The following is an 8,080-nucleotide window of genomic DNA, read 5'->3' as shown; positions in this document are numbered from 1 at the left end:
GGTTATAATGTCCTTGTTTTCTGCCATTGCTTCTTCCCAGCTGCCATGCTTTATGTTTGCTTTATTGTTAGAAAATCGGTGTGCCTTCTCCTGAAATCAATATTCAACATCTCTTCAAGTATCTCCTACATTTTGAAGGAAAGAGTTGTGAGAAAGAGGACAAAAATGTTTTCCTAAAATTCTTTTTCTATAATTCAACTAGAAAGGCCTATCATGTTCTGGGATGGATAAAGATAAAAATCCACATTGGAACGAGTTACATAACTTCATGACCCTCTTGTCTCTTGCATTTACTTAGTGATTAGGCTGTAAAAGATTAATCCATTGCTGGAAACATGTGCCTTGAATAAACAAGCTTCCTTTATAAGGTGTGTACACCAAAAAAAAAAAAAAAAAAAAAAAAAGGTGAGGGAAGTAGTGTCAGGCTAATCAGCCCATTGTTGCATACTTCTATTACTCTAGAAAGTGGAAAGAGCAGTGTGATATCCCGATCTGTCATGAGTGGATGGAGGGTCATCCACACAGTGATGTGCCCCCCCTCATCTTGTAGTTGTGGCAGGAACCAAAAATTAGGAATGCAACTAGCCTCTGCCTCAGAAATGTAGGCCTAATGTAAAGGTCGGTTTTAGGTGGTCCCCTCAGAGAACCAGCCCTTTTCCTGGTGCAGTGACTTGGACAGTCCAAGCAGCTTCCATGATGTGCCCCCAGTTCTTGGGGTCAGGCATGGGTGTCTTCAATCCGCAACCGACCCAGAGCCTCAGTCCTGTTCACTCAGCCTGTGCCTGCTTTCAGTGCAGCACTGCTCCTTCTGAGACTGAGAGGGCCCACAGCAGGCACATGAGGCTTCAGCACAGAGTCACATCAGGGAATTAGGATCTCTGCACATAGGGCTCCAAAGAAGCCAGAGGTTTTTCTTTGGCAGCAGCAGCAGGGCAAAAAAGTCTTCAAGATGCACAGCCCTGCCTCAAGTCCAAGAAACAAGCAAGGCAATCCTGAGCCCCACGTATCTTCTCACTTGTGGAATCCAATCGCCCCCACTCGACAATATGCACACCTGGCTGACAAATCGTGACTTTGTATGCATGAGATATCTGATCTTACAAGAGTTCATGAGCAACTCACAACTGCTTTTAAAACCCCACATTTTAACACCAATTTATTTATCCAATATAAATTTATATATCCAATATAAAAGGGTGTATATTGCCATCCTTTTATATTGTTTCCCACTTTAAGGTGGCAATAATCTGAGTAAAACCCAGCAGTTATAGGGACATGTTTCCTTCTTCAGCAAAGCTGTGATTTGGGAAGTACAGAATTTGAGGAGCATAGACACTGCTGTATACCATGTGACCATGGACTGAGGCTAAATCCCAGGACCAATATCTGGGTATTTCTGAAACATACACGGACCAAATGAATACAGTTTCACGGGGAGAAAGGAGCTACCAGTGCAGAGATGTCAAGGTGCTGTAGTGCAAACAAAGCCTAAGGAAAACCGGTGTTAATGATTTATCATACAGAGGTGAGCCAGTTCGTTCAAGTGACACAACGCCCAAAAGCAAAGAAGGAAATGACTTACTGAAGCCTGCATCAATCTCGGATTAAAATGCTTCCTATTGATTTCCGGCTCAGCGCTTTTTCTGAGACACCTTGTCCACTCAGGGTAAGCTGGGGCTGTGTGTCCCCAAAGTATCTGGATGCATAGGAGAGACTGGGTGGTTTGAAAAAGAGACTGCTCAAGCCTCTTTTCTTCTCCTCGGTGGACCCCGTGATTGCGAGTGTCTGCAGCAGCACAGGCAGGAAAAGCTCAGCCCACCCTGCACGCCCCCGACTCTGTGCGCATGCTCATTGCTGTGAGCAAAGCGTGCCCATGCTCAATGCTGTGCGCAACTATCGCTGGGCATGCGCATTGCTGCCCACTTTTTGAGCGCAGAGCTGAGTTCGATGGAGGTGGTCGTGTTCTCTGTGCTATGAGCGTTCTCGCTACTTGATTCAACTGTTAAGTCCCCACGTCAGTCCTTCCAGGAGTTTAAGTGTGAGCGAGGATAGGGAGGGCGTTAGTGGCCTTGGGGTAGGTGGGGACAGTAGAACTGTGGCGTCCTAGGTGTAAGTACCAAGGAGTTAGAGCCCTTCTCCTTACAGGCGTCTCTGCCGCCATTGGGCTCGTCCTTGTAGTGGGGACTGGGCAAGCAGGGAAGGTGGGCCGAGGAGGGGAGGTGAAGACAGGGCGAGGACTGGGTAGCGGGGGTGTTAGTTGAGGTGTCTGCCTCCGGGAGCACCTGCCTGAAGAGCACAGAGGCCAGGTCCTCTTTCGGACCCTGGGAGGTGGTAGAGCAGGTGGTATAGAGAAAACAAGGAACAACGGAACACTAGGGGCTTGTAACTGGGTCCCCAAGATTTGCAGTGCACGGTGTACAGTGTCAAGGAGGACCCGGCCACTGAATCTGTTTCGTGACCAGACACCTGAACCTTTCTAGTGCAGACATAACAATAATATGACGTATTCTCAAAATAAGACAGATTAAACCCGAGGCCTTGGAAGTAGTATACCTCTCCTTTGGATTACATTTTTCAAATACCAGTATTCTACTTTCAGCGTGAACTATGAGTGGCCGAGTCAGATCAAGATCCAAATCTAAACAGAAAAGATGACCCAGGATCTAAGCAGTGTGCGGGTGTATTTCCATATTGGATGATTTAGGCTACCATACTTTTATTGCTCTGGACGTTTTGTTGAGCTACCAACCGAAAACAGATACAGTGATAAAAGTTTCTCTGCTGATTAAGGGAGGGAAACAATGAACCAGGAGGATTCCAAATTTCTGGTGCCTGTGGAAATACAGTCTGTGTCTTCTTTGCCATGCTTATTAAGCACAGATTGTGCATATCCATCCCAGCAGAGTTTACAGTAGACTCCAAAGTACTGGTGGCTACCTCCTGTTGCAGTAGCCTCTCTGTGGTAAGAGTCATTTTTCAGAACAAGCACATAGAATCATGAAGTGGGAGTGTCTTTATGCTTGTTCATTATTTGATATCCAAATGTCTGATGTCTATTTACACTGTTAGCATGTATTAACCACACAACTTTTTATTGTCCCTTATACACACATACCCCTAGGCACAACAACCCAGGGAAGAGAAACCAAAACAAAAGGAGGCACCACCTGAGAGCTGAGATATGAAACCTGAACCAGGGAAGGACGTGGAAGGAGCACCTAGGGCTCAAGGTGAAGGGAAAGGGAAGAAGGATGTCCGTTGGAGCAAGGGAGTGTATGTGTGCATCGTGCATTATGACAAACCATGACAGGAGGAAAGAAAACATGTGAAGGGAATCTCAGTCATTTCCTGAAGATTGGTTGAAAATGTGAAGAGTGTACATTTTGCAGTTTCATGTAGCCCTTCACCATAATGACTTTCCCTTTTTCCCTCAGGAATTAATTGGTGTGCCTGAAAATGCAGTCTTTTCTAAAGGGGAGGAAAATGTTTAACTACAAACTATACATCATTTCCCTAGTTTAATTTGATCTTCTTAGCACATTTTTGTGGGGCCTTTTCACTCATTTCATGAAAAGCACAAGCAGTTTTCAGCAGCACAGGCAGAGTGCCAAGTCAGCATACCCTACAACGTGAGGAATAATGCCGATTTGCCTAGGGATGGGAGCTGCATTTTAGAAATGAGAAAACTAAGGCTCAGGGTTTGTGGTTTCCCAAAGACTGCTTGACACATGGAGACTCAGTGCATATTTCATTACAAGGTTTGTGTTCTTGGGGAACCTGGCTGGCTCAGTCTGTAGAACGTGTGAGTCTTGATGTCGGGGTGGAGTGTTCAAGGCCCATACTAGTGTAGAGATTACTTAACAGAAGAATTTTAAAAGAGGTTTGTGTTCTTCCTACCATCTGTGTTGCTATACAAACAAGGGAGTGTGGTTCTCTATAGAATGCTTACTACTCAAATGTGTCTGTAAGGTAAAATAGCTTACTACTGGCACAGGAATTAATGCAGTTCAGTGGAGCAGGACAGGAACTCCAGAAAAGAGCTCAATGAATGAAAACCACGGTGTCGTTCATCATTTGATATGGTACGTTTCATAAGAGCTGTATAATTCAAGAAACTGGCATTGGGGTCACTATATTAGTATGATTATTAAGCTGCTTTGATAGGTGTGTAAATACTTTTATGATTAGGAAAATGAAATGTATCTTACAATGATCGTGAAAGAAGAAATGAATGTCTTCCAAATAGAGCATTTTCATCAAGTACTCATCGTAAATTATTGACACCATTCAGGCATGGATTATTTTAGAGAGTCACTGTTAAGATGTTTCCACAATGCGACTGACAACAAAGTCCATTGAGTCTTTCCACCTTCCTCCTTTTATTCTTACTGTAAGACACAATTTGGACTGTTAATCACTAATGTTTTGCTGTTACTTTTGGAACTTTGTTCTATATGTGACTCCTTTATCCTAAGGTATACAGAGGGACTTTGCCCTGAAATCTGACTAGGGAAATTTGACAAAATACCTTGCAGGTTGCTTTAGGAGGGAATGGATGTCACCAGGATGGGATTTGTTAGAGGCCCACAAATACACACAGCTCATCCTTCAGAAAACCCCATTGTACTTTTAAATAAAATCTTACGCATGATATAGACTTGATTTCTTAGCTAGTTGGTGCTCTCTATTCCTAGAACACTATGGTAATAGAAAGGAAACGAAGTGCAGTGGGTTTAATCTTTACAGTATCTCTTGAAATAAAGCATAACACACTTGTGGAAAACAAGGGTGTGAAATGCATTTTTCCATCACATTATTTTTTTTATCACACTAGACCATAAGCTTCATTTGTATTTCATATTTACTGCTTCAATTGAGTACCTTTGTGTTTCAAGGACTGGACCTGAAAGCTGATCTCCAGAAGCTGCCTCAGGCAGAGGCTGGGCGTGTAACTGGATATCACCCTGATGTCAAGGGGAGAAATCTGCCATTTTTAGAGCCCATTAAAATGCCAGAAGCTCGTATGTTATCCATTGACAGTGCAAAGTATGAGGGTCTTTTCCTGAGTATCTTGTATTTATCTGTAATAACTTTAATGATAAATTAATAACAGACTTTACATATGAAGATACTTTCCCAAGTAGTTGAGACCCAAACATCCTGACGGCCTGACTTATACCCTAGTATACAGAGAAACAAATTGGGTCAAAGCCTTATTATACCATAAAATATGAAAACTTTTTCTTGTTTTGCATGTAAATACTTCAATGAATAGCTAATAATATTCAGATCCTGCTGTAAGTTCTGCTTTTATCAAACACAAAATATATATGGATTCAATATCAGTTAGTATGAAATATGCTGAGGCACTGAGGGAGGTTCTACCACCCGCTCTAAGGTAACTTGTGTGACTCTCTGAGAATCCCTTAACTTCTGAACCTGTCTTTACATATGTGTGTGGGTATTCAGAAGTGTGTGTATGTATGTGTAAATATATATATATATATATATATATATATTTCAGATATCATTTTTAATCCTGATATTTGTATTGTGTGAGTCTGTTGGTACCATACATAGAATACAGAGATGTTCCATGAGATGTTGCATGAGTTTTTTAATCTGGTAACATCTTTGGTCTAATTTTAACATGTGAATTGAGATTCCTTTGCCACTTTGAACAAAAAATGCACAATGGTGGCTGTTTGTGTTTCTCTGTGGAGACCTGGATCCCTATTCTCGTTTTTTTTTTTTCCCCAATGTTTATTTGAATTCTGGTTAATTAACAGATAGTGTAATATTGGTTTCAGGAGTAGAATTCAGAAATTCATCACATACATACAACACTCAGTGGTCATCACCACAAGTGCCCTCCTTAATGCCCATCAACCTTTTAGCCCACTGTCGACCCATCTTCCTCCATCGACACTCAGTTTGTTCCCTACAGCTAAGTCCCATGGTCTACTTCTGTCTCTCTCTTTTTTTCTCCTGTCCCATATGTTCATCTGTTTTGTTTCTTAAATTCTACGTATGAGTGAAATCATGTTACTTGTTTTTTCTCTGACAGGCTTACAACTTCTGTTAGCATAACACACTCTAGGTTTATGCATATCATTGCAAATGACAAGATTTCATTCATTTTGATGCCTGAGTCATATTCCACTGTATGTGTGTGTGGCACACACACACACCCCACCTCTTCTTTATCCATTCATCAGTCGATGGACATTTGGGCTTTTTCCATAGTTTGGCCATTATTGATAATGTTGCTATAAGCATTGGGGTGCTTGTACCCTTTCGACCTGTATCTGTTGGGTCCCTTGGGTAAAAACCTCCTGGTGTAACTCCTGAGTCACACGGTATTTCTATTTTTAACTTCTTGAGGAACCTCCATACTCATTTCCACAGTGTCTGTACCAGTTTGCATTCCTATCAACAGCATAAGAGGGTTCCCTTTTCTCCAGCTCCTCACCTATATCTCTTGTTTCCTGTGTTGTTAACATCACCCATTCTGACACGTGTGAAGTGTGTGACCATATAATCTATTTTACCAACTGGAACACCATTAAGGCAAACACCATTAAGGCAAATGGTTACCCTGCTTAACACATGACATAAGGGATAAACTAGCTGTCAAAAACAGTTTTCCACGTAACCATAACCAAGTATAAACTCCATGTGGTACTCCTTTCTCTACTAACATCACTGAAGCAGTAACCAAATTGGCATTATTCCTTCAGCATCATATATTAGAATATTATTTCAAGTTGAAGCCTTTAAATGAGACTTACATGTAAATTTCTTGTGTTTTTGAATTCCTTGCATGCTGTTAGGAGTTTTTGTGAAACTGCATGCAGTTTCTGCTTTCTATTTGAAACGACCTTTTTTAAAAAAAAATTTTATTTATTTATTTATTTTCAGCATAACAGTATTCATTGTTTTTTACACCACACCCAGTGCTCCATGCAATCCGTGCCCTCTCTAATACCCACCAGCTGGCACCCCAACCTCCCACCCCCCGCCACTTCAAACCCCTCAGATTGTTTTTCAGAGTCCATAGTCTCTCATGGTTCACCTCCCCTTCCAATTTACCCCAAATCCCTTCTCCTCTCTAACTCCCCATGTCCTCCATGCTATTTGTTATGCTTCACAAATAAGTGAAACCATATGATAATTGACTCTCTCTGCTTGACTTATTTCACTCAGCATAATCTCTTCCAGTCCCGTCCATGTTGCTACAAAAGTTGGGTATTCATCCTTTCTGATGGAGGCATATTACTCCATAGTGTATATGGACCACATCTTCCTTATCCATTCGTCCATTGAAGGGCATCTTGGTTTGTTCCACAGTTTGGCGACCGTGGCCATTGCTGCTATGAACATTGGCGTACAGATGGCCCTTTTTTTCCACTACATCTGTAAAGGCTCATTTCCTTTTGTGTGTTGTGAAAGTGTACTGTCTTTTTGTTTTGTTGTGCCAGTAGAAAGTGTGGTAAGTTCAAAAAGGTTTGGTGAAACATATGCTTGGACTTCTATCTTTAAAAAGGGGGAAACTATGGCGTACTTCCTGTACCATTAATTTACTGGAAATACAAGTCTCCGGAATAAAGTTTCCAACTGTTCTATCTTACAGGTGAAGGACAGCCCCAGATTTAAACAAGGACAAGCTGGAACATGCAAACTACTCTTATGTGGGGGTACTTCATTGTTGAAATTCTCTCAATAAAGTTTTATGAACTTTGTCCAACAAATCTTTTAAAATCTTTGTTAAACGTATTCCACATAGTGGGTGCCTGAGTGGCTCAGTCACTTAAGCCACTGATTCTTGGCTTCAGCTCAGGTCATAATCCATTGGTCATGGGATGGACCCCGAGATGGGCCCTATGCTCCGCAGGGAGTCAGCTTGAAAGATTCTGCCCCTGCCCCTGTTCCCTCCCTGCCTCTCGCTCTCTCTCTCTCTCCCTCTCTCTCAAATGAACAAATAAATCTTTAAAGAAAAACTTAGTCTAACTAGTAGGTGCTGCCAAAAATTATGTCATTTTTTGAAAATTTATATTCTGATGCAGATGATATACACAGA

The 8,080-nt window shown here is 41.8% G+C and overlaps 1 long non-coding RNA gene across 1 annotated transcript; it reads left to right on the top strand.

The window, feature by feature from the left end:
• Window positions 1–1,448: 1,448 nt before the first annotated feature.
• Window positions 1,449–7,751, top strand: LOC309855673. The gene is made up of 3 exons (XR_014306932.1): window positions 1,449–1,666; window positions 3,122–3,230; window positions 7,634–7,751. It is a non-coding gene; the product is annotated as an uncharacterized lncRNA (long non-coding RNA).
• The last annotated feature ends 329 nt before the right edge of the window (window positions 7,752–8,080 follow it).

This window comes from Mustela nivalis (genome assembly GCF_964662115.1).
Source record: "Mustela nivalis genome assembly, chromosome: X".
NCBI classification, from domain to species: domain Eukaryota; kingdom Metazoa; phylum Chordata; class Mammalia; order Carnivora; family Mustelidae; genus Mustela; species Mustela nivalis.
The sequence above is the reverse complement of the archived record's forward strand: the minus strand, read 5'-3'. Positions and strand labels throughout refer to the sequence as shown.